The sequence below is a fragment of the Pseudonaja textilis genome, chromosome 4 (genome assembly GCF_049901715.1).
Source record: "Pseudonaja textilis isolate UNSWEBS1 chromosome 4, rPseTex1.2, whole genome shotgun sequence".
NCBI classification, from domain to species: domain Eukaryota; kingdom Metazoa; phylum Chordata; class Lepidosauria; order Squamata; family Elapidae; genus Pseudonaja; species Pseudonaja textilis.
In genome coordinates this window covers 34651114-34673864 of record NC_141993.1, presented here as the reverse complement: position 1 = coordinate 34673864, position 22751 = coordinate 34651114, and the positions used below count along the sequence as shown (strand labels likewise).

The following is a 22751-nucleotide window of genomic DNA, read 5'->3' as shown; positions in this document are numbered from 1 at the left end:
GGCAACCTACAATAACAAAAACAGAAGTGGAAAAGCCTGGTGACATAACACAGGTCCCTAAATGTAAATCACAGCATTCTCTTCTAACCCCAGCTTCATCCTATCCCGATGCTTGGAGGAAAGCCAACTCTTCACTGTTTTATAGAAGGCTAAACAATAGGGTCCTGTCAGATCTCAAGAGGAAGAGTGTTTTCATAGGGCAGGGGCTGCCATGGAAAAGGTATGCTTCCTACGTCCCGCAAAATTTAAGAGAACGACCTTTTCTGCATTTCATCTGGACTTCATCTTGCAAACTTTCTAGAGAGATTCTTGCAACTTTTGAACATGATGCCTGATGCATGCCTACACTATCCGATCCAATGCCTCAGACATCACATTCAAAAGGTGCAATAATGTCTCTAGAAAATATGCCAAATGATGTCCAGAGGAAATGCAGAAAGAGTCTTTGGTAAGAAAGAGATGTCAAATCACAGGACCACTGTACTACAGTATGTATCTGGTATCCAGAAAGAAATTCATGTGGGCTATGCCTTGTGGGCATCTCCTGATGAAATTATGATACAAATACAGTTTCCTTCCCAAAATCGTAAAGAAATGGAAGCAGGTGTTTAGTTGCATTAGTTTTTATGCATCTTAAATCTCTGGATATGAAAAAAGGGGTCCTGGCAATGCAAACAAACCTCTACAAATGCATTTATTAAACCCACCATTGAAATTCTATTGCTATGTGCTGCAAACGGTATCAACAAGTAAATGCTACCAAGTAACCAGATAAATTTCTGTTCAGAGCAACCACAAATTGTATAGAAAAAAAGCAAAAAAGAAATCAAGGTCATCAGCCAATCTCCCACAAAAAGAACATCTCTGCGCAATTACAGTAATCTGTTAGACTCTAAAAGGTGATAATGAAATACTACTGCTGGAATTGCATAATAACATTCTATTTAATCTTTAGAAAAACACAACACACAGCAACTTATTTGGAATTGTGGTTATCCTGAATCTCTCAAGGAAAACATTTTTTGTTTGTAAGTTTCCATTGTTAAACACCATGGCGTAACTATATACTAGTTATAACACTATGGTTGCTATGTCTTCTTTCTTTGTGACATAAAATATGTGCAGATTGTAAAAGCTGAAGGTGCCAAGCCAGAATTCTCTTTTCGTCCTAGAGAAACTTATTTTATAAAGAAGAGACAGGTGGCAGAAACCTTCAGTGCCAAGATACAGGTAGCCAAGCAGCTACCAACTTGCAAAGCTGGACAGAAGAAATCCAGAATTCAAATCTTGGGATTAACCATCTAAAGAACAGGATTTTTGGTTTTTGTTAAATGGAAACCTTCTTAATTGCATGGCTTCTCAATTCTTGACAATATATCTAATTTCTCAACCTTCTTGAGTCTGTTTAGGACATTGGGTATGAAGACAGCCTGACACCTGTTGCAAAGCCTTAATATAGATGGTTAAAAAAAAGATAATGCTAACTCACATTTTGTATATTAGACTTTAGGAGGAAATAAAATATCATCCTACATAACATTTCACTCTGATCAGATGTTGTATCACTGTGCAAAATTACTTTATCTCTCTCTCTCTTTCTGTCTCCTATAACCTATAACTGGGTGGATGCACCATAGGGCAAAATCTTTTAAAGTAAGATATCTTAAATGGATATCTTAAATCAAAAGACAGTAAGGAAATATTTTTGAAATGATGACCCAACAGAGCACAAGATTGTCTAGTGAATTATACAAAAACACACTGGTTGCTCTTAACTGAGATTAATCTGCTAGTTCTGGGCTTATGCCTGCATCTAAACCTACCTTGTGAAAGCTGAAATTCCTGCAAATAACTTCCAAAATAAAATTTGGTTTTTCAGAGCTTCCCCAAACCTCTTTCTTCAATGGAGATAAATAAAACTCCGTGCTCTGCTTTCTGGTCCTACAAGGGCAGTTAACAAGAATTAAAACATTCCCCACCCTCAAAGAAAAAAAATCCCCACTGAAACATGCAGATAGAGCAGCTAAAATAGGTCATCAAATAATATTGACATTTCTTCACAAACACCTTCCTCATTATGGAGAGGGGATTTTTTTATGCTTTGAAGTCAGTGTTGACTCCTGGTGACTGCCTAGACAAGTCCCTGCAATTTTCTTGGCAAGATTTCAGAAGTGGTTTGCCACTGTCTGCTTCCTATGGCTGAGTGAAAGAGAAACTGGCCTAAACTCACACAGCTGGCCTTATGCTTAAGGTGGGACTAGAACTCTCCTGATTTCTAACCTGATTACCTTAACCTAGGGGTGTCAAACTCGATTTCATTGAGGGCTGTATCAGAGTTGTGATGGGTGTGGTCAGCTCAATGTCAACTCATGTTGGGGTGCCTGTGGAGGTCTGAACACTCTGCCAGCAAAAATGGGCTCCTGAGCTCTGTTTTTGGCTGCAATGGCCTCTTGCAACCCTCTGCTAGAAAAAACAGAGCTCTGGAGGGCCGCATGTGGGCTCCATTTTCACTGGCAGAGGCACCATGGGTATTTCCAGGGCAGCCCCGCAGGCTGGATCTAAGCACCACACAGGCCAGATTCAGCCCGTGGGCCTTGAGTTTGACACCCCTACCTTAACCAATGCATTTAATTGGATCTCAAGGTGATCTTTATGCTAAATAGTAAATGGCTATTAAAAAGAGCACCATCTTAGCTACTTGGATTAGCAAGTACCTTAATTTAGGTGAAACCACTGAGAAAGCCCTTTCTCTTGTTCTTGTCAAGTAAAGTTTGGAATATACATAGATTCTCCTCCAGATTCTTAAAACAGAAGCGGGATAATAAGGACAGAAAACCTCGAATTTAGCTCTTTGTGGCTTTTAAATAATTGCTCACCTTTTAGATAATGCTCAGAAACAAAGGGCCTACCAGCAATTCTTATGCTCCATTTAATATAGCTTTTTGTTTCCAAAGACCCTTCCATGAAAGCTCTAAGTAAAGAGCATTTTAGTGATCTGGTTTAAGCATAATTTGATAGATAATTAGTTGGCAGCAAAACTGGTAGCTCTAATTGAGTTGAGCACTTTGCTCAAACCAGATCAATGTATTTTCTGTAATGAAGGATATTACACTCTCTAGGCCCATCATCATGGTCATCAGTGTAAAACTGAAAGGACAATGTCCTGATCAAATGGGAAACAAAAAGCGAATAAAAAGAGAAATGTCGTATCTAAACATAGGGCAACTTTGTACTTGGCAAATTTCAATTCCTAAATGAATACATCACAATAGAACGGAACCCCAATTCTAGCTTAAGCAAGAGAATCCCAAATAGATATAAGAAGCTATAGTATGAAATATATAGCCTCCCAATTCTTTCTATAAAACAATGCAAAGTTGCATCAGAAGAACTGCAGCAATTTAATTAACTACATGTTGGTACTGTCTTGGCTGCTGAGAGTCATGAGAAATATGGATGGGCACCAGATTGGGGAAAATTTCAGTACAATATTAGAATTTCATACAATTGCTACCTTACCAGAATAATGAAGAGTATAAACAACACCAGCAAATCATTTCTATAGAGTCATCACATCACCACAACAAAATTTCAAGGGATAATTTTTTATCCGTATTACCTATAAAATAAAATAAAAAATAAAAATGCATTCATTGTCAATTAATACATCTGCATTACTACTGAAACAAAATCTGAGATACATTAAAGACCAAATCAATTAAAATTACTAATCAGGAAGATTAGATTAGTAGAATCTTCACTTCTACTAAAAATGCATTCTTGCAGTTTGCATAACCTATGTATTTTTCATTACTCAGAGATGTAGATTTACCATTTAAAGAAATCATTTAGTCAATTTTTACAAAATAATTTTCATTAAAAATGAACAGCTTTCTTAGTATTAATTACATAGTCTAGTCAATAGGACTGAAAGGCTAAAACAACAAAAGAAAACTGAAAACTGGACGTTTGATGTGGTATTTCAAGTATTGGACCAATCAGACCAGTTCATCCTCAGCCATACAACATGCTTAGTGACTTTGGACCAGTTATTCTCAGCCCAACTTACCTCACAGTGGTGGTTGTTGTGGGGAAAATAGAAGGAGCAAGGTGTGCTGAATATGATCCCTGCTTTGATTTATTTGAGTGAGTGAGTGAGGAAATCAGGGAAGAATATTACCTCCTGCAGGAAAAGCAGGATGTAATTTGAACACAATAATAAATAAAAGTATATGAATAGTTCCAGTAACTTCCATCAGCTCACCAGTGAGTGTTTTCTTGAAACATCAGTAGCAAAGACATTTTGTGAACAGATGATCTTTTCCCTGAAACAGATTACAATTTATATTAGAGAAGAATGGCTGGTGAATGCTGATGTCTTAGGAAGCTCCTCTACTTCAGCAGTTAAAGAATGTCTTTGATACTGAGTATTGACAATACTGCCAAGAAAACAGGCTGGAGAAAGGGCTTGTTTCATTTGTCTATTTCTCCTTTCAAGGTTAAAATTAGTTCTTTCAAACATCACCAACATCAGAGAAAGAATAGTTCTTGTTTTGTACTTTGTTCAAGGTCACAGAAACAGATTTTGGGAGAATTACCAAGCATTTCCTGTTTCTTATAGCAGCAAATTGAAAATTCTGCTCCTGATAGGTCCATCTATTTCTTCCTGATTTTGTCTATCAGCTATCATCAGAATAGGCTAACTCTTTACAGATCTCCAAAAGTTACAATAATCCATTTTACTGGTTACTCTGCAGGTTAAGGTCTCCTTGTTTTCTTCATGTATATGTTTTCAACTGAGTCAGGTGAAACTGTAGGAAGTAGAATTTAATCTATTTCACAGGGAAAAATGCTTATTTCTGTAATTTTTAAATAATCCTGCATTTATTATGCATTCACTGGTTAACTAATCCTCCTCTTACATGTGCCAAAGAAACATCAAGTCCCCCTTTTTAAAAAAAGAGCTATGAAGTAGCATTAATAATAGGTTATTTATTGCTGAGGGGGGAAACTTTGTCAACTGTCAAAACACACTTAAAGCACCAAAAGAATCTCTTGCAATAGAAACTCCCATTCTTTTGTCCTCTTGTATAAAATGACTATTAAATATCACTACGTGACAATTTATGAAAGCTCTATACTAGACATGCTTCATGGGTGCCAATACTTTAATATGATAATTCCACTTTGTCATTCGCTCTTCTTTCTCCTTTTTTAAGGATTTTATCATAAAGCCATCAACTGCCACTCACTGCAATTAAGTTAAATCAATATGGCTCATGAGTAACTTGCTTATACCAAGCAAGGTAGGCATTGCAAAGATACAATATATTCCTGTTCCAGGTTTTGCATTTCTTGGCTTCTTTCCAATGCATGAAAAAGTCTATATAGTATGTTTTAGTGGTTTTAATCTTCAAAAGATTAAATCCACTACATTAAACTACATTAAACCTGGAAGAAATAATGGTTTAATTGGGATAGCTACAGCAGCTGCCTCTCACAATCCATTTTGGAACTGAGTTCAAAAGCACATCCCATTTCTTGAGTATATCTTTTTCTTATCCTTTTGTGTCCTGTGCCCCCCCCTTCTGTTTTATTTCCATCATACCTGATGAAGACATAGGGAGAATTTGGAAGTCCCCATATGATTTTGAACTCTTAAGGAGGCTTAAGGAAAAAATAGCCTTGAGGTGTATTCTGGATTTTTGTCTTAAAGACATTAGTATCTCTGTTTATTAAACTGAAAATGGTTACTGCAAACAATAAAAACAGTAAGACAGAAGCTGCTCACCCAACTGAATGTCAAATGTGTAAGTAACTCTATCCAAATATTGTCAGAATGATATTCATTTATATTAGTCAAAGAGAGCCAGTTTGGTGTAGTGGATAAGGCATTGGCTGGAAACTGATGAGACCATGAGTTCAAGTCTGATTTTCAACGCAAAGGAGGAAATGGCAAACCATTTCTGAAATTTTGCAAAGACAACACATGGACTTGTCTAGGAGCTCACCAGGAAATGCAACTTTCTCAATTTTAGAGTTTCTCACACTGCACCACACAATCTGAAAGCATTTGGTATTGTGTGAACAGGACGACACTGTCTTTCAGTCACTGTTACTGAAATTTTCTTAAGTAAAGAGGTAATCTAGGCATATATGGAAATCTGTGTGCATGTAGTAATATCTCTCTTCAGTTTGAAACCTGATGCATCCCAAGTAATATGCAAAATAGACTTAAATAACTGAGATGCTGGAGGGATAATACAATTAGAAATGTAGGCCTACCTTACATTTTAAATTCAACTTGCCTTCTGAGTGCTACATCATTTTTGTAATCCACCGTATCAAACTAATATGATTTATTTTAATAAAACTGTCTTTTTACTAAGCATATTGATTTTATTGTAAACCACCTACATTTACATATGTGAAATGAGCAGCTTTATAAATGGATTTAAATTTAAATAAAATAAAATATTGAAAAATCCAAGCAAAGTCAAAGAAGATATTTTTTTTTTAAAACAATCTAAATTCTGTAAGGTATAAGAAATTTAAAAGTAAGAGATTCTCTTGCATTTTAGTAAATAAAAAAAAGAAACTAGGTTTGTCTAAAGTAACATCACAACTTGACTTTGCTGGCAGCTGAAGTCAAGGCGTAATTCTCGAGAATTTTGCATCTTAGATGTTTATATGTAACGGGAAAGTGAGAACCTATCAGAAGCCTGTATCCATGGAACTATCAATCAAACAGGCAAAAGATCCAATGAACTTGAGTCAATATTTTAAAAACAAAACAAATAAAAAGCGCCTCACTTAAGTAATTAGTTCAGCTTGAGTGATACTACTATCTCAAAACAACCAGAATGTTCACCTGCAGCTGGAGCACTTCAGCGTATAAATGAATTCAAGACAAAAATTGGCAACCCTAAAATGTTTTAATAAATGATCCCAGTCGATTGCATAAAAGAAATTTAGGAAAGATTTAATCTCCCAGAAAATTCAGGATAAGCAAGAATTCTTAAAAGCATCCTTTGTCACCAATTTGAAAAATGTTTAACATTCAAAACCTGGAACACTGGCTCACTTGATAACCAAATAAGCATTCTAGAATAAAGCAAACTACATGATTGACAGCATACTGGGCTGTGAGAGTTCCACTGCCTTTGTATGCATTTCACTCATGCTTCATTTATTGTAGATTTGAAACATCTTGCTTACTGACAAAGTAAATCAGGATGGGAGCGCATTTGTTTCTAATATGCATGAGGCAAGGATTAGGAAACAATTGCTGGCATTATATAAATTCATTACAGACAGCCTACTGGAGGCTAGTCAATTTCAACATGAGAAAAAGTACATAAAATCATGGCAACTTTCTTATTCCTTCAGGTTTCACTAATCAACTATGGGGCTGGTATTCAATTTGTCAGTTTCTATGACCTTCAAAAGCACTGCATTATCAAAAAAAAAAAAACCCAGCCAAAAGACATAGGTGTTAATTTGCCTCCACAATTCAATAAAATTTAAGAAATTAAACTGAAGGTTTTTAGTTTATGAGCAATCAAAGGGGCAACTTAATTTAAGAATAATTTAACTATATAACTTATAAAGGCAATGGCTGTTTCCTTGCATGAGGGTTCTAATTTATTCACTTGGGATCCAGAAAAAGGTGGGAGCAAAAGGGTTAATAAAACTCAAGGCTGCAAGTTGGAAATGAGATTAAATGAGACATCTCAGCCATGAGTCTGACTAAGGCCACAAAGCCAAAAATGTCTCCTTTAATCCTATTTTCTATTTCTAGAATGCATTTTAATAACCTCTTTGTATATGCTACAATGATTTTAGCAAGGGCCATTTTAAGCAGATTTTCCACACTAGGAAGCAACATGGGTTAAAATAATTGCCTCCTGCATCTCATACATGAAACTCTCAGTTTAAGCCTGAAATCAGATAATAAAACCATACAATTTAAGAAAGTATCAGGGAGGAAGTGACTTTCTTGACAAACATCCAAGGGCTGCAACGTACAACAGTCTCTCCCCATCACCCATGCACACATAGAAGCTCTGTCCTGCCAACTGGAAGACTAAAGAAAACAGAAATGCTTTTTGCCTGATGTGGAATTTCCTGATCAAATGTCACTGGGCAGAGAATTTCTTTGCTTTGGGGCAAAACTGTCAAAGGCTCTGGCACCTGCCATTTCCAATCTGGACTTGAAGAACAGTTAATACAAACCATTAGCTAAAAGGACATGGCACAAAATTGAAAGCGAGGATGTGAAAGTTAGACAAATGTTTTTGGGTACACAGGAGAAATCTGTCAAATATGAAGTATGAACATGACTTGGAAACTTTATGGGAAAGATGAACACAACTGGGTATCTATGGTAATATATTTCCAAAGCTCACTAACAATTATTAACTAATGACTGTACATAACGAATGGCTTTTGAAACAAGCAAACCCAACAAATAACATAAAAATCCATCCTCCCTGTTAATTCCATTCTCTGCAGCTGGTTATCCGCTTTGATTTGTCTGTTCAAGCACAAAGTATAGTTGAACAGCCACTCCATACTTAAAAATATTTACTGTTTCGACAGCACAATCTGGAGTTTTCTCCCAATCTAAGACAGAACTTCGTTGTATTACATCATGTGTTACCCAACAACTCATAGGGAAACTAATTCAAACAGAGAAATCAGCAGACACCCATATTCACAACCGATCTGACAACTTAATTTTGCAAGAATAGAGGCAAAATGTGGAGGCAAAATACACTGTTTGTTCACAGACAAGCTGGAGGATGTGATGGGGGGGGGGTGTTTGATCAATTTTAGTTACTTCCTTTCTTTTAGAGATTTAATGCCAGTGATGATCGCACATAAGCATGGATTAGATTTAGTTCTCCTGTTTTATTTTTGCTCCTTTGTGATAATCCTTTGTGCCTTTAAAACTGCATTTTAACTGAGCTAAATAGTTCTGCTGACGTCAGGCTGGTTACTGTAAAAGGCACTTGTTCCTCTGCCCATATATGCTACATCTTTTTTCCTCCTGTTTGTTAAAACATGTAAGAAATTTTATGACACTGTTTAAACCTATATAAATATATAGATGTTGGATCAGTAGAGCATTAACATTTCAGCTAGAGGAAGAAAAATGACCATCTAATCTAGCATTGTATTTCTGCATTGCCCAATTAGACAGTTTTAGAAATGCCAGAAGTGGCCTTTTACTTAATCAATTCACTATCTGAAGCAGTCTATCTGTTTATATCTGGAGATATTAGGGTCTTCAGGGGTAGGCAGCCTGCATATCATCTATTTTTAAACTAAAAATCATCAATAGAACTCTTCTATTATTTATCAGCTTTTCAAATGGAGATGCAGTCTCTAATTTTATACATCCCATTGAGCTATCACAGCTTAACAACTTAAATGACTGAATAGACAATCTCTTTTCTTCAATTGGTACATTTTCCTCTTCTTATTTTTCCATTTCAGCTTTTAAATGTCCTTGCCTTTTCCTATTTTTGTTTCTATGTGAAAGATTTAAAGTTGGGATACAAAACTTGATGCAAGTAGAACATTTAGAAGACTCCAAAATGCTTTATTTTTATTTTTTTGACGAATCTAGTCATTTGGGGAACACTCTAAGAAACTAATCTTTTGAGAAGCAGTTTGTGCTGCTTCAGGGATAGTCCAGCTGAAAACAGTCCTGCTTTATTCAGAACACAAAGTTGCAATATTTTTAAACTATTTATAGTTTGGAGAATTGATTTTCAATAATCACCATTATCAGAACAACCATTTTGGAATGTCCCAAGAAAAACAGACTCCAGAACAGGGTTTTTTATTCAAACCCAATTAGAAATTATAGTTTACCTTTTAAAGCCAATGTTAAAAGAAAGGGCATTGGGACTTACCAGACACGCCCATTCTCTTTGAACTGTGAAGAGCATCCAGTAGTGGGAGGTGCTTCAGTCTCTGCATATCTAGGCTGGGCTTAATATGTGGAACGCTCCTGCTCCTACACAGGACTCCTCCCCAGTGTTCCCCAGTTTTGGCGAAGATGAGAGAAATAAATACCCTCACCCTCAATGCCCTAACAATTCGTTGGCCGAAATAGGACCCCAACAGACAGAAAAAGGGTGGGACTGGATGCTCTTCACAGCTCAAAGAGAACGGTAAGTACCAACGCCCTTTCTCCCATGAGCTGTTCAGAGCATCCAGTAGTGGGACATACCAAAGCTTGGCCTGTACTACAGGAGGGACTCCGTCTGGCTTGGAATCCCCTCCTGGTTCCTGTGGACCCGTTGCAGAACTCTTCTGCCAAAGGAGGTCTCAGCGGATGCAAACAAATCTATTTTATAATGCCTAATGAAGGGCGATGGAGAGCCGATGCAGCTCGACAAATTTCAGTTATTGGTGCCTGCGTGGCTGATGTTGCGGCACTCCTTGTTGAATGAGCTGTTATGCCTCTGGGCACCTGTAGTGATTGAGTCCGATACGTTTTCACTATCGCGGCCCGTAGCCAACGGCCTATTGTGGAAGATGAGGCCTTGCATCCCTGAGTGTTGGGCTGAAATGACACAAATAATTTTTCTGAAAGTCACTGTGCGGTGAATATATATTTGCAATGCTTGTCTCACATCAAGCCGATGCCACTGTAGTTCCAACCCTTGGGATGGCCGGGGACAGAAATTAGGAAGTATCAGCTCTTGTGCCCTGTGAAAAGCCGAATTAATTTTGGGTATAAACGTAGGATCAGGAAAAAGGACCACCCGGTCAGAATGGAAGATGCAAAGGTCTTGTCTGATTGACAAAGCTGCCAGTTCGAAATATGACGAGCGGAAGTGATTGCTACAAGGAAAACTACTTTATATGTCAGAAATTGGAGAATTGACGATTTCAAGGGTTCAAAAGGGTACTTAGTGAGTGCAATGAGGACTTGTTAAGGTCCCAAGTGGGATAACGGTGAACCACTAGTGGGTGTAAATTTGTGGCTCCTCGAAGGAAACTCCGTATGTGTGGGTGATGAGAAAGAGACAGTTGACCCTCACAAGTGAAAACCGATGCCAAGGCTGCCATCTGTCTTTTCAATGTATTAGGTGATAATCCCTTGTCAAATCCCTCTTGTAAAAACTCTAGGATTTGAGTCACTGATGGAGAGATGGGATCAATGTGAGACTTAGTACACTATTTGCAGAAACTGGACCACGTGGCATTGTAAATGCGGATTGTTGAGGGGCGTCTGGCAGCTTGGATGGTGGCGATAACTCTGTTGGAAAACTTTTCGCTCTTCAGACGTCTCCGCTCAACCTTCAGACGGTCAGGTGCAACCATAGAGGGTCCGGATGTTGAAGGGGCCCCGAGGTTAGCAAAACCCTGTCCAGCAGAATTCTCCATGGTGTTGATAGACTGCGGAGGTCTGTAAACCATGGCTGTCTGGGCCAGTAATGAGCTACTAGCAGCAGTTCCACCCTCTCATCCAGCAGCTTCTGGATGACCCTGTGGATCAGTGGAAGTGGTGGGAATGCGTACATTAGACCCTGGGGCCAACAGCATCGGAGCGCGTTGAAGTTCTCCGCTCCTTGCGAGGGGTACCTGGAAATGAATCTGGGGAGCTGAGAGGTGAGGGGGAAAGCGAACAAGTCTACCACCGGGTGCCCGAATCTCCTGACTGCCTCTTGAAACAGGGTCGGATGGAGGTGCCACTCTGATTGATCGATCGTGGCCCTGCTTAGCCAATCTGCCTGTGTATTCGACAGGCCTGAAATGTGCTTTGCTGATGGAAAGCAGGTTGATCTCCACCCAACGACACAAGTGCTCCACTTCCCACATAAAGTGTTTCAACTGTGTGCCCCCGTTTGCTTATGTGAGCTTTTGCTGTCACATTGTTGGTCAATATTAGTATGTGTTGATTGCGTACCTGTGGAAGGAAGCTGCGGAGAGCCAGGTGTACTGCTCGAAGCTCCAGCCAGTTTATGCTGCAAGACTGTTCTATGGAGGACCAGTGGCCTTGGGCTGTGAGTGACTGTAAGTGAGCTCCCCATCCAAACAGGCTGGCATCAGTGGTGATGTTAAGTCTGTGGGGCTCTTTGAAGAAGCAACCTCTGTTGATGACTGGTTTGGTCCACCAGTGGAGTGATATGAGGACCTTTGATGGTACCTTGACCTTGTATTTGGAGTTGCTTCGGCTGGTACGAGAGCAGGAACCACTGGAAGGATCTAGTGTGGAGCCGGGCCCAAGGAATAATAGATATATATGAGATCATCTTGCCTAACAATATTGATAGATCAGCTAGGGACATCCATTTATGAACTCTGATCTCCTTAACTAATTGATGAATGCTGTTTGTCTATCTGGTGACAAGAAAACTTTGCCTTCCACCGTATCTATGACAGCCCCCAGATGGATTAATCCAGTTTAAGGTGTTAAATGACTCTTTTTCCAATTGATTGAGAACCTGTATCTCTGACTGCTAGATGATGGGAAGATGACAAAATTAATATGTCATCAAGGTAAGACTGGAGTCGTACAGGGATACCTCGGAGATGAGCAACGAGAGTTGCAAGAACTTTTGTGAAGGTCCTGGAGGCAGATGCTAGTCCGAAAGGAAGGGCCACATATTCGAAATGGTAGTTATTATAACAGAATCTCAAAAATTTATAGTCGGAAGGCCGAATAGAAATATGTAGGTACACCTCCATCAGATCTATAGACATAAGGATGTCACCTTTTCTGATGCCGAGTAGGATAGATTGCGGGGTGTGCATTTTAAACTTGCGATATACTAAGAAACGATTAAGACATTTCAGATCTAATATTGCTCTCCATCCCCCGAACTTTTGGGAACAACAAAAAGATGTGAACCGAAACCTCACCCTCGTCAGTTGGTAGCTACTAGTTGGATGGCTCATATGTCCAGTAGATGTTGGATAGCTGTTTCCGTAAGATTGCGTTTAACCGGATCTCTGGAAAGAGAACACGCCATAAAGAAGCCTGGGGGAGTGGATTGAAACTCTAGCGCAAGGCCAAATCTGATCGTGTCTCCGACCCAGGAATCAGACATTGATTGGTCCGCGAATAATTTAACGTGTCCACCAATGGGAGTCGGGTCCGGGGAGTTATCTTGGATGCCGTAAAGACCTATTTCCTGCTCCTCAAAAGGATCTCTTGGATTGGCCACTCCTTCTGTTCCTATCCTCGAAGTTGGGCTTCTCTGGCTGCTGCCCTGGTCTGAATGATGGGGGTCTCTGGTATCGGGTGAGAAGGCTCCATGATAAAAGGGCCGAAAGGATTTCCTCCGAAAGGACTGAGGGTTTCTAGAATCTGACTTCCGAAAAAGGGAAGGTAGAATTTTCTTTTTGTTTTGGGTTTTGATTAACAGTGGGTCGAGGGCAGGGCTAAACAGTCTGTCTCCCGCAATAGATGAAGCCAGCTTGCATTTGTGCTTAATGTCCACCTGCCAATGTTTTAATCATAGTAAGCGTCACGCTGTGACATGTGAAGTAATGGTCCTGGCTGAAAACTTGACTGCATGATAAGTTGCGTTAGCTGAGAATTCAGCGGCTGCTATAAGCTTTGCAATATCTTGGTGCGCTCTAATGTTGGAATTAGGGACATGCTCCCGTAAGAGACAGAACCACCTGAGAGAAGAACAGGTAAAGAAGGAAGCAGCTGTGGCCGCTCTGATGGCCCCCCGCATCTGACTGATGGGCACTGCGTAGGGCTAGCTCCACCTGTTTATCCTCCGCCTTTAATACCTCCAGCGCTTCACTGGGAATGGAGGACGAGGACGCTAATCCCACTATAGGTTCGTCTACCTCGGGAATATTCAACAATTTTGAGAAATCAGGGGCCAAATTAAAATATTTCCTGTCATATCCCGTGGGGGCAGGGTACACTGCTGCAGACGCCCACTGTTTCTGTACCAGGTCTGAAAATGTGTGAGGAACTAGAATCACATCTGCCTCGACTACCAGTTGGTTGAAAATTAGATCTTCTGGTCCCTCTTCTGAAGGAGTTGGAGTGGTAGAAGAGGCCGACTTGTTCAGGTGTGCAATGTTTTTTGCCTTAAACAAAATTGATCTGAATAGTTGTGGGCAGAATAAGCCTGTAAATACAGCTTGATTGGGAACAAGACCCCCATCCTCAGACATTCCCCTTTCTAAGGGGTCCGCTTCTGACGGGGCGGGTCACTGTCATGTATTGATCCTGATTCAATCTGTTCCATTTGAACAATTTGATCCACTTCTTCCACCTCCTCCTCCTCCTTCTCTGTCGGCCCTTGGAGGGGAGCTTCCCCCTGTAACTGTACCTGGGTATAGTGTTGCTCCGATCTGGTCAATGACCTTAGCGATTGAGAATCATAATCAGCGGTTACAGGATGTTCCCTCGTCAGAACTGCGTGTTGAAGACCTGCTGAAATTCCCTGGCGGACTGCCAGCTCCATCCACGTCTTCATCCTCTCTGGAACTTCCTCTGGAAGAATATCGTCCTGTTGAAGACCAGCAGCCATTGGAGTGAGTGTAGCTTCAGGAGCCCTTCGTGTGGTCAGTGTTCCAGGTAACTGGGCCTGTTGACTCTGGGGAACCAAGCTGCATCTGGATGAGAGGGAGAGATCTAGGGGGGGAGGAGGGGGGGAAGAGGTAGACAGTATTGGACTGGGGTGTGTGGAAAGTCCTGTGAGGCCCTGTGTGCCTCCCTTGCACACCTATCTATTTGCTTTTCTAATGCTTTATGGCGCCTGTTGGTATCCTTTTCTGAAGCTTTAGAATCACCTTTTGTCTGCTTAGATTTGTGCTGAGATTTAGCTTTGAACCTTGATGTTGAGGTCTGAGAGCTACTACCGCCTGCCATTTTGATTGAAAGAGATGCAGTATGCTCGTTATTCAAAGTGATACTGTCGAGACGGTTGGCATGCCCAGGGGCCTGATCCAAGAAGGGACCGGTTGCCTTGATAATATCTTATCCCCTTCTTTTTTTTAAAAGATATATGTATATATAATATGAGTCGTATCACAGTAATAATATCTTTCATTATTAAGATATTAATACATATTATTATTATTATTGGAGTGAATGATAACCACCAATATATATAGATGTAAATATAAATATCTAAATTAATAGAAAAACAGCTTGATATACTGAATATCCAAACAGCCAAATTAAGAACGCCTGAAAAGGCCAAGATAATAAAGAGAGGCCAGCAGCAGCTTCCCTGCACAGGCAGACACAAGCCTGAGTGCTTGCTGTTGTGCCGCTGGGTGGGTAAGGCTGTGAGGGTTAAGCCAACAATAATGCACATATGGCCTTGAATCTAATAAGAAAACGAGGTATAATAATTCCTTAGGTTATCTGAAGAAAAACCTCTGATTGGGAAGGAAAACTACCTCACACAGCTCAAGTTACAAATAGCGCAGCCACGCGGTCTTTAAAACAAAAGCAAAACTATGGCCTTTCCTTTTGTGCGTATGTGCTTCCCAGCAACAAACTCCCGCTGGGTGGGGAAATGCTTCCAGCGGCTTCTCCTTGTGGCTAAAAAATGGCTGGGAAAGGGGTGGAGAGAATTAAGCTTTTATGCTTTCCACACCAAGACAGCGTTCTGAGGGGAAAATTCAAAAGATATGACTCTGATGAGGGTGAAAACATCCACGCCACTATTGCCGACGTAGAAAAAGGCAATGCGGAATCACATTGGGGGGGTAGAACAAGCAGTTGAGGGGGGCTCGGAGCAATGCCGAAGCCGCCTGCCACTTTGGGGCACGAAACGGCGCTGCCCCAAAATGCAAACGATCTCCGATGGCCAGATGGAGAGAGCTAACGTTGGGAGATCATAATGTGATTTGGAGGCTAAAAGCCTGAAAAAACAAACTGGACTATTTCCAAACCTGCTGAATAATTCTCCTGTTTCGGCCAAGGAAGAACAAAAAGCGCTGCCTATCGTCAACGAGGCTGAGCCAAAACTGGGGAACGCTGGGGAGGAGTCCCGGGGAGGAGGAGGAGCATTCCACAATTTAAGCCCAGCCTCGACATGCAGAGACTGAAGTACCTCCCACTACTGGATGTTCTGAACAGCTCATGGGAGAAATACTGGATCTCAAATCAAGACAGGCATATGAATGTATGTGTGCGCAGGCACGTGCACACAGACACATATAACCTGCAACTCAAAATCCCTTATCTAGAAAAAAGAAAAAGCAAATTTCATACTGATGAATCCATCAACTTGTTACAACTAACGGCTTATGAGCATAGGCACTGTGATAAGAGCACTCACAACATTTTAATAATTGCTTAATCAAGGATTCTTACATACACACACACACACACAGGATAAGATGAACAAAGCACTTAGGGAAAATGAATTGTTAGCTCACCAAATACTTCTAGATGTCAGCTACACTTCTTAATACCACTTAATGAAGTGCTCTCAGCAACTGCAATATATGCTAGAAATTGGTTCAATGAAACAATGTTCCTTTGCTTCCATTTTTACAACTCCTTATTCCTTAAAGCCAAAAACACAACCTTGCTGTACACTAATTTCACAAACGAAACAATAGGAAATATATATCCAGCAACAGCATCAAGACTTGCTCTTTCCCAGAGAGTAGACAAAACAAGATTTCTGTTCTGGCCTGTCTGTAGTCAACAACACAATGCTCAGCCACCACCCACAATTCAAACAATATTTGATACATTATTTGAACACCACAGCCAAGGCACAAGAGTAAGCTTCCCTTGCCATGGAATCTTGCTTACAATTGTTCTGAATTTTTTTTAAGTATGTTTTTATAACATAACTTTAATGTACCTTACAACAACTAGAGCAGTGTCACTCTCCCATAGCCTGCTGCTGTTATTTCTTTGACTAAATATTTCTTACTCATTCGTAATCTGAACTTTAGATACCTATCAAGTATATCTCAATCTGGCAGTGTCCTCGAGTCATATGATCATCTTTTGTGACTTTCTGACAAGCAAATTTATTAGGGAAGCCAGATTCACTTAACAACCATATTGCTAACTTAACAAATGCAGTGATTCACTTAACAATTGTGCCAAGAAAGATTGTAAAATAGGGCAAAACTCTCTTAACAATTGTTTTGCTTAGCACCAGAAATTTTGGGCTCAATTGTGGTCATAAGTGAAGGACTAGCTGTAAAACAACATTTGCAATATTTTAATATTTCTATGTATTTCACTCAGTAGAAGTTTAGTAGTGCAGCTGTAAACAAATACAAAAATAGAGCAATTCTTAGAATACAATTTATGCTACTCGATGGGTATGGTCAGAGACAGAGACAAAATGTCATTTGGAGTCATGGCCGTTGGGAACATGTTAACAAAACAGATGGCACAGCCGCCATCTGCATCTAATGTACCTTTGCAGGAAAAAGTACAAATGGTTTAAGGCAGGAGTTTCCAACCCTGGGCTGCACACTGGCACTAGTATGTAGCGCACCAAGTACCAGGTTGCACAAGCAAGCAAATTCCCATTCATGCACAATCGGGATCCAGGCAGGGCATGAAATCATACCTCCAGTCCATAGAAAAACCATCCTCCAAGAAACCGGTACCTGGTGCCCAAAAAATTGCAGGCCACTGGTTTCAGGTGTTTGGGACAGTGGCATACCTGGATGCACACCTGAATCTGTGTTTCAAATCTAAATTTGGTCCCAAGATTTAGATTTTAACTTTAGCAGTCTCTTCTCAAAATCATCTTTAGTTTTGGTTTTATTTTTCATTTGCTATTTATTGATGAAGTTATAAACCATGACTCTGTTCATAGAATGGCATTATTGGATTTAGCTCATTATACTTTAAATAAATTGCACAATTACGATCAGGAACCTGACCAAATTCTATCTACAATAAACAGAAGCTTATAATACACCAGAATGAAGAACTTCTAACTAGTAACATTAATATAATATTAAAATAATATAATACTATAATATAATGTAATGTAATGTAATGTAAGAATAGTATAGAATAGAATTATGACAGAAAGCTTGAAACCCATCTCTGAGGAAGATGGGATGTTTAGAAATATGAATAATAATAAATAAATTGCAAGCAACAACTCTGGTAGCCTATGTCCAAGAGCAAACTAAGTTTTAATCAAAAGAAGGAAATGCAAAGCTTGATGTAGCATGAAATATCTCCAGAGACCTGTTTAGTGAAATTAACTAGTAGTTTAATAGAAAAAAAAAGGTTGATATACGAGAGTATTGCAATTTCTTCATAGAAATTAACATTTCAATCCTGTTTTTATCTAAAAGTCATTAAACTGCGCAACATGAATTATTGGAACTGTAGCAGAGAATTAACTCTATTCATCAAGGAAGTCCAAACAGTTTAGAGTGCATCTGTAATGAAAAAATAGCTTCACATTTCTATCTCTTCTCATTAAAGTAAACCAGTTTTCTCTCTCTCAGTATATAAAACTGTCTCCTCTTCATGTAATTTATATTACCATAAGCCCACTCACATTCTAAACTATAACACGCCTCCAATTAATTTTTGCGGCTTTTGCCTGAAAATTTAATGAGATAGTAGAGTAAGAACCTGCTGACTCCAGATTATGTGTGTACTTCCAGTATTAATGCTGGCGTAGTAAAATCATCTGATAACATGCTTAATGGGAGCTTCACACTATTGTTAAGGAAGTAGGTAAGTTAAGGAAGTAGGTAAACCTTTTACAACATTTACTCCTTTTTTTAAAAAAGAGCTAATTATTAAAGTAAAATTACTACAGTAACTCCTTATTAAGCATTTAGAAGATAAAGATTCTCACACTTCAAGTGTAATTCCTGAGAGAGATTTTTCAGTAATATCTTATTTGCTTTTAAAGCACGTTTTTAGTCACAGAATTCCTAGAACATTCAAATTGATTTAGAATGTTAAAATATATTCAAGACTTAAGAAGAAAGACATATTTTAACAACTTTGAGAGTACCCAACATAGAGAAATCAGTTCAGTTATTAAAATAAAGGGTTTGTGCAGAATTCAAGAGATTCATTTGGAAAAGAAACTGAATGATGGATGATTGCATGACTATACAACATCAATAAAAAGTAACTGATTCATAATTTTTTACTTATATCAAGAAGTATCTAGGGAATATTTGTGAAAAGGTTAATTTTGATGTCTATAATACCTTTCAAGTGACGTTATTATTATCCTTAGTTTTCAAATTTCAAAAAGAAACCAAGATATTTGATAGCATCCTTGAACTTACAGATGATGCAAACAGAGGAACACAAAAGCTTACTGGCAGCCCAAGGGCATTCATGAAAATAAAGATGATCTAGATGCTAGATGATTTTTTAAAACAATAAATTGGAAACGCAAGTGCAACAGTAGGTCTAGTAATCACCAAGGGAAGACTCTATTATTGTCCTGGATACCACATTGAAGCAGAAGGTTGCAGAGCAATCCTCAACAGAGACAAAAATTATATTGCATGTTGAAATGGTACACAATCAGAACTTTAAATTATTCAAGCAAGCATCATTCAAACAAATCAATCATCTGAATCAAAACATCTCCTCAATAATTCAGTCAGAGTAAGAAACAATATCGGGAAGCTGTTTTAGAAATCTTGATTAATACATTCTGTTCATTTATTTTTAGATAAGGAGGTCACTAAAAATGAAACAAGTACTATTTCTGTCACATTGGAATCTGTAATACGTTTCCAAAAATTTTACTAGCTACAGTGAAAGGATTGTTAATCAGTAATCTATCTAATCCACCGCATTCACGATGCAATCTACAGGCCATCTGGGAATTACTGATATAATAATTTATTTGAACAAAATTAAATGAAAACCAGAATATGCTCAGGATCATGCAAGTTTTATAACTTAGGTTTAATTCAAAAAGAAAGGTAGAGAAAAAAAACAAAGCCTTATCAACAACTTTCTTTCTAAAATAGCTTTTTAGCAGGGAATTCCTTCTTCTATGATGAACAGCTGTACAGGTTGTCCTCAACTTATGATCACAAATAAGCCCAAAATTTCTGTGCTAAGTGAGACATTTGTTAAGTGAGTTTTACTTCATTTTACTTTTCTTGCCACAGTACTTAAGTGAATCACTGCAGATGTTAAGTTAGTAACACGGTTGTTAGGTGAATCTGGCTTCCCCAATAATTTTGCTTGTCAGAAGGTTGCAAAAGGGGATTACCTGACTCCCAGACAAAGTAACAATCGTAAGTATGAGTCAGAAGCTAAGTGTCTGAATTTTGATCACATGACCTTGGAGATGCTGAAATGGTCATGAAGTAAAAAATGGTAATAAGTCACTTCTTTCAGTTATAATCCCTGCAGCCCAGTCCTGAAGCTATAGTAAATAAATTAAACATATTTTTATTGATTGTAGCTCTCATCAATATAGGACAACAAATATTTCTATCATTGCGTATTCCTTTGTAATTTTTAACATTTGAATGGAACTTTTAATTCTGCCAATTGCTCTTACGGGATCATTAGATCCAGATAAGATTACCACAGATTCATAATATTTAGATATTGCAACACCTGACCTCGATAGGACATGAAGTACATTTTATATTAAAAAGATATAGATTTCTTGAATTGCTCATCATTTGCCTTACTCACTATGCCAATGAGCAAATCAAAAATCTGCATTTAAATTGAATGTTTTGATGTATAAAAACTGGGCAGCCTCAGGGTAAAGAGATATCATTTTCCATCTTCTATTCAAAATTAGATTTAAAATCTAATCAAGGATTTTTTAAAATATACCGGACATTTTGACTTGTCATTCTATCACCTGGTTTTATAGTCAAAATGCAGATTCCTTTTCCCTAGAGATTATTTATAGGAAGGAACATTCAAAATAGTGTGATATTTCAGCATTCTCTATCAAACTAATCTTTTAAAAAAGATTGCATTTATACAGGTTTTGTAAATCATCCTGTCTCATAATTCCAGCCATTATTCAGTGAGAAATTCAAGCAATTGGATTTCATTAGCATATGTTGTAACAAATCTGCATTTTTAGATTTGTCGTAAGTGCAATGACCAACTCAGTGACCTGAACCCAATAGGCTTTCATCTGAAATGCTCTTATCAGATGGTTCTTCTAACCTTTATAACTTTTACAGACCAAATAAAGATGCAACATGCAATCTCAGCTACTGACCAGACCAAAGAACAAAAGGGAGCAATTTGAGCATCACTGACATTATGGTTGCATTTTTAGAATACAATGTTAGCCAATCAACATGTTATAGTACAATAAGATCAGTGGTGGGATTCAATTTTTTTTACTACTGGTTCTGTAGGTGTGGCAGGGGAAGGGTACTGTAAAATTTCCAGTCTGAAGTAATATTTGCTGGTTCTCCGAACTACTCAAAATTTCAGCTACAGTTCTCCAGAACTGGTCAGAACCTGCTGAATACCACCTCTGAGTAAGATGTATTTAAGCATTATGCAAAACTATGAGCTTGAAAGGAAAAGGTAGCTAACATCTAAGTTTTAGAATAGGATTTGGGAAAATATCAAACCCTGTCTTACGTTTTAAAGAAACTGCATAATCTATTTGGTTTGGAAATTAACCATTTAGAAGTTTGCTTATTGGGGTCAAAAAAATGAGTTTAGTGCAGGAAGCAAAGAGCTTCAGGGCTAGAATTTACACCAAACTTGGTTCATAATTTCAACTTCTGCCTATTAAGAGATCTAGGCTCAGACATAATATTAAACATTGCATGGGACTGGACTATCTGAAGGACTGTCTCTTCCCAATTACATCAACCTGCTCCCTTAGATTTCACAAAAAGACATGCTGCGGATTCTATTGGTGATGGACTTACATCTGGTGAATCCCAGGAGATGCACTTTCTCTGCTGTTGTGCCCACTTTCTAGAACATAGTTCACCTTGAAATTAGATTAACCCCATATCTTCTGATTTTTCATATGCTGCCAGACCTGGGGTTCCCAGGAAACTGAAGGTTGTTCAGATCACTCCACTGTTGAGAGGAGCATTTTATCTCCCTTTCAACTAAAGTTGGTATATTTGTTTTTAATATTTTTATCACGGTGGCTTTTTAAAAAAGATTTTTATCTCTTTTTATTGTCTGTTTAATTATTGTTGTATCCCTCTCACGGGGTGAAGCAGAACTATTACTTTAGCCCTATTACACCAAAATCCTGCCTGAACAGAACCAATATACTAGCAAAAATGTTATATGCATAAATGTTGTATGTAGTTACAAGGAATCCACGTTGCAATGAAGATTTCCTGTCACCTGTGCATAGACTTATACTCCAGATTTGAATATCAGAAAATAATTATTAAGTATAAGAAGGTAATTATTAAGTCAAAATCTAGGTATTATAATCAAATTCTGATCTGGAATATCAAAGAAAATTGGACTTTAATTCATCTTCACAGAGCTGTCTTAAACCCTATGACTAAATCGAATGCAATATAGTGGTTAGTTCTATATACAATCGACACTAGTTTAAATGTTACTTCAGATAATATCAGGCACTCTGTCAATTTGTATTAAACACACCCACATAAAATACCTGGATAAGCTTAGTACACATCTTAGTACCAGACTATCCCAATTTTAAGATGCTATCAGGACCTCCCAGCTGTTTTTTAAAGGAGTTGGGCAGTAGAGATCTACATTGAAGGAGCATAGTTTTAGCTGTCTATCAGCAGAAGCTAGTAAGCTTGCCTAGACAAAATGGGTGTATTTTTAA

At 38.4% G+C, this 22751-nt stretch overlaps 1 protein-coding gene across 7 annotated transcripts in view; it reads right to left on the bottom strand.

Annotated features, from left to right (window-relative positions):
* CTBP2 (C-terminal binding protein 2) overlaps window positions 1–22751 on the bottom strand; it is a 239604-nt gene that overhangs the window by 137302 nt on the left and 79551 nt on the right. For 2 of the 7 annotated variants that reach the window (XM_087932554.1, XM_087932555.1), the window contains exon 2: window positions 3520–3619. The exons of 4 other annotated variants lie outside the window; for them this stretch is intronic. The gene's annotated coding sequence lies outside the window, so the exon portion shown is untranslated. Of the gene's footprint in view, window positions 1–3519; window positions 3620–14321; window positions 14589–22751 lie in introns of all 7 variants that reach the window. One more of the 7 variants, XM_087932552.1, reaches the window with a different exon arrangement.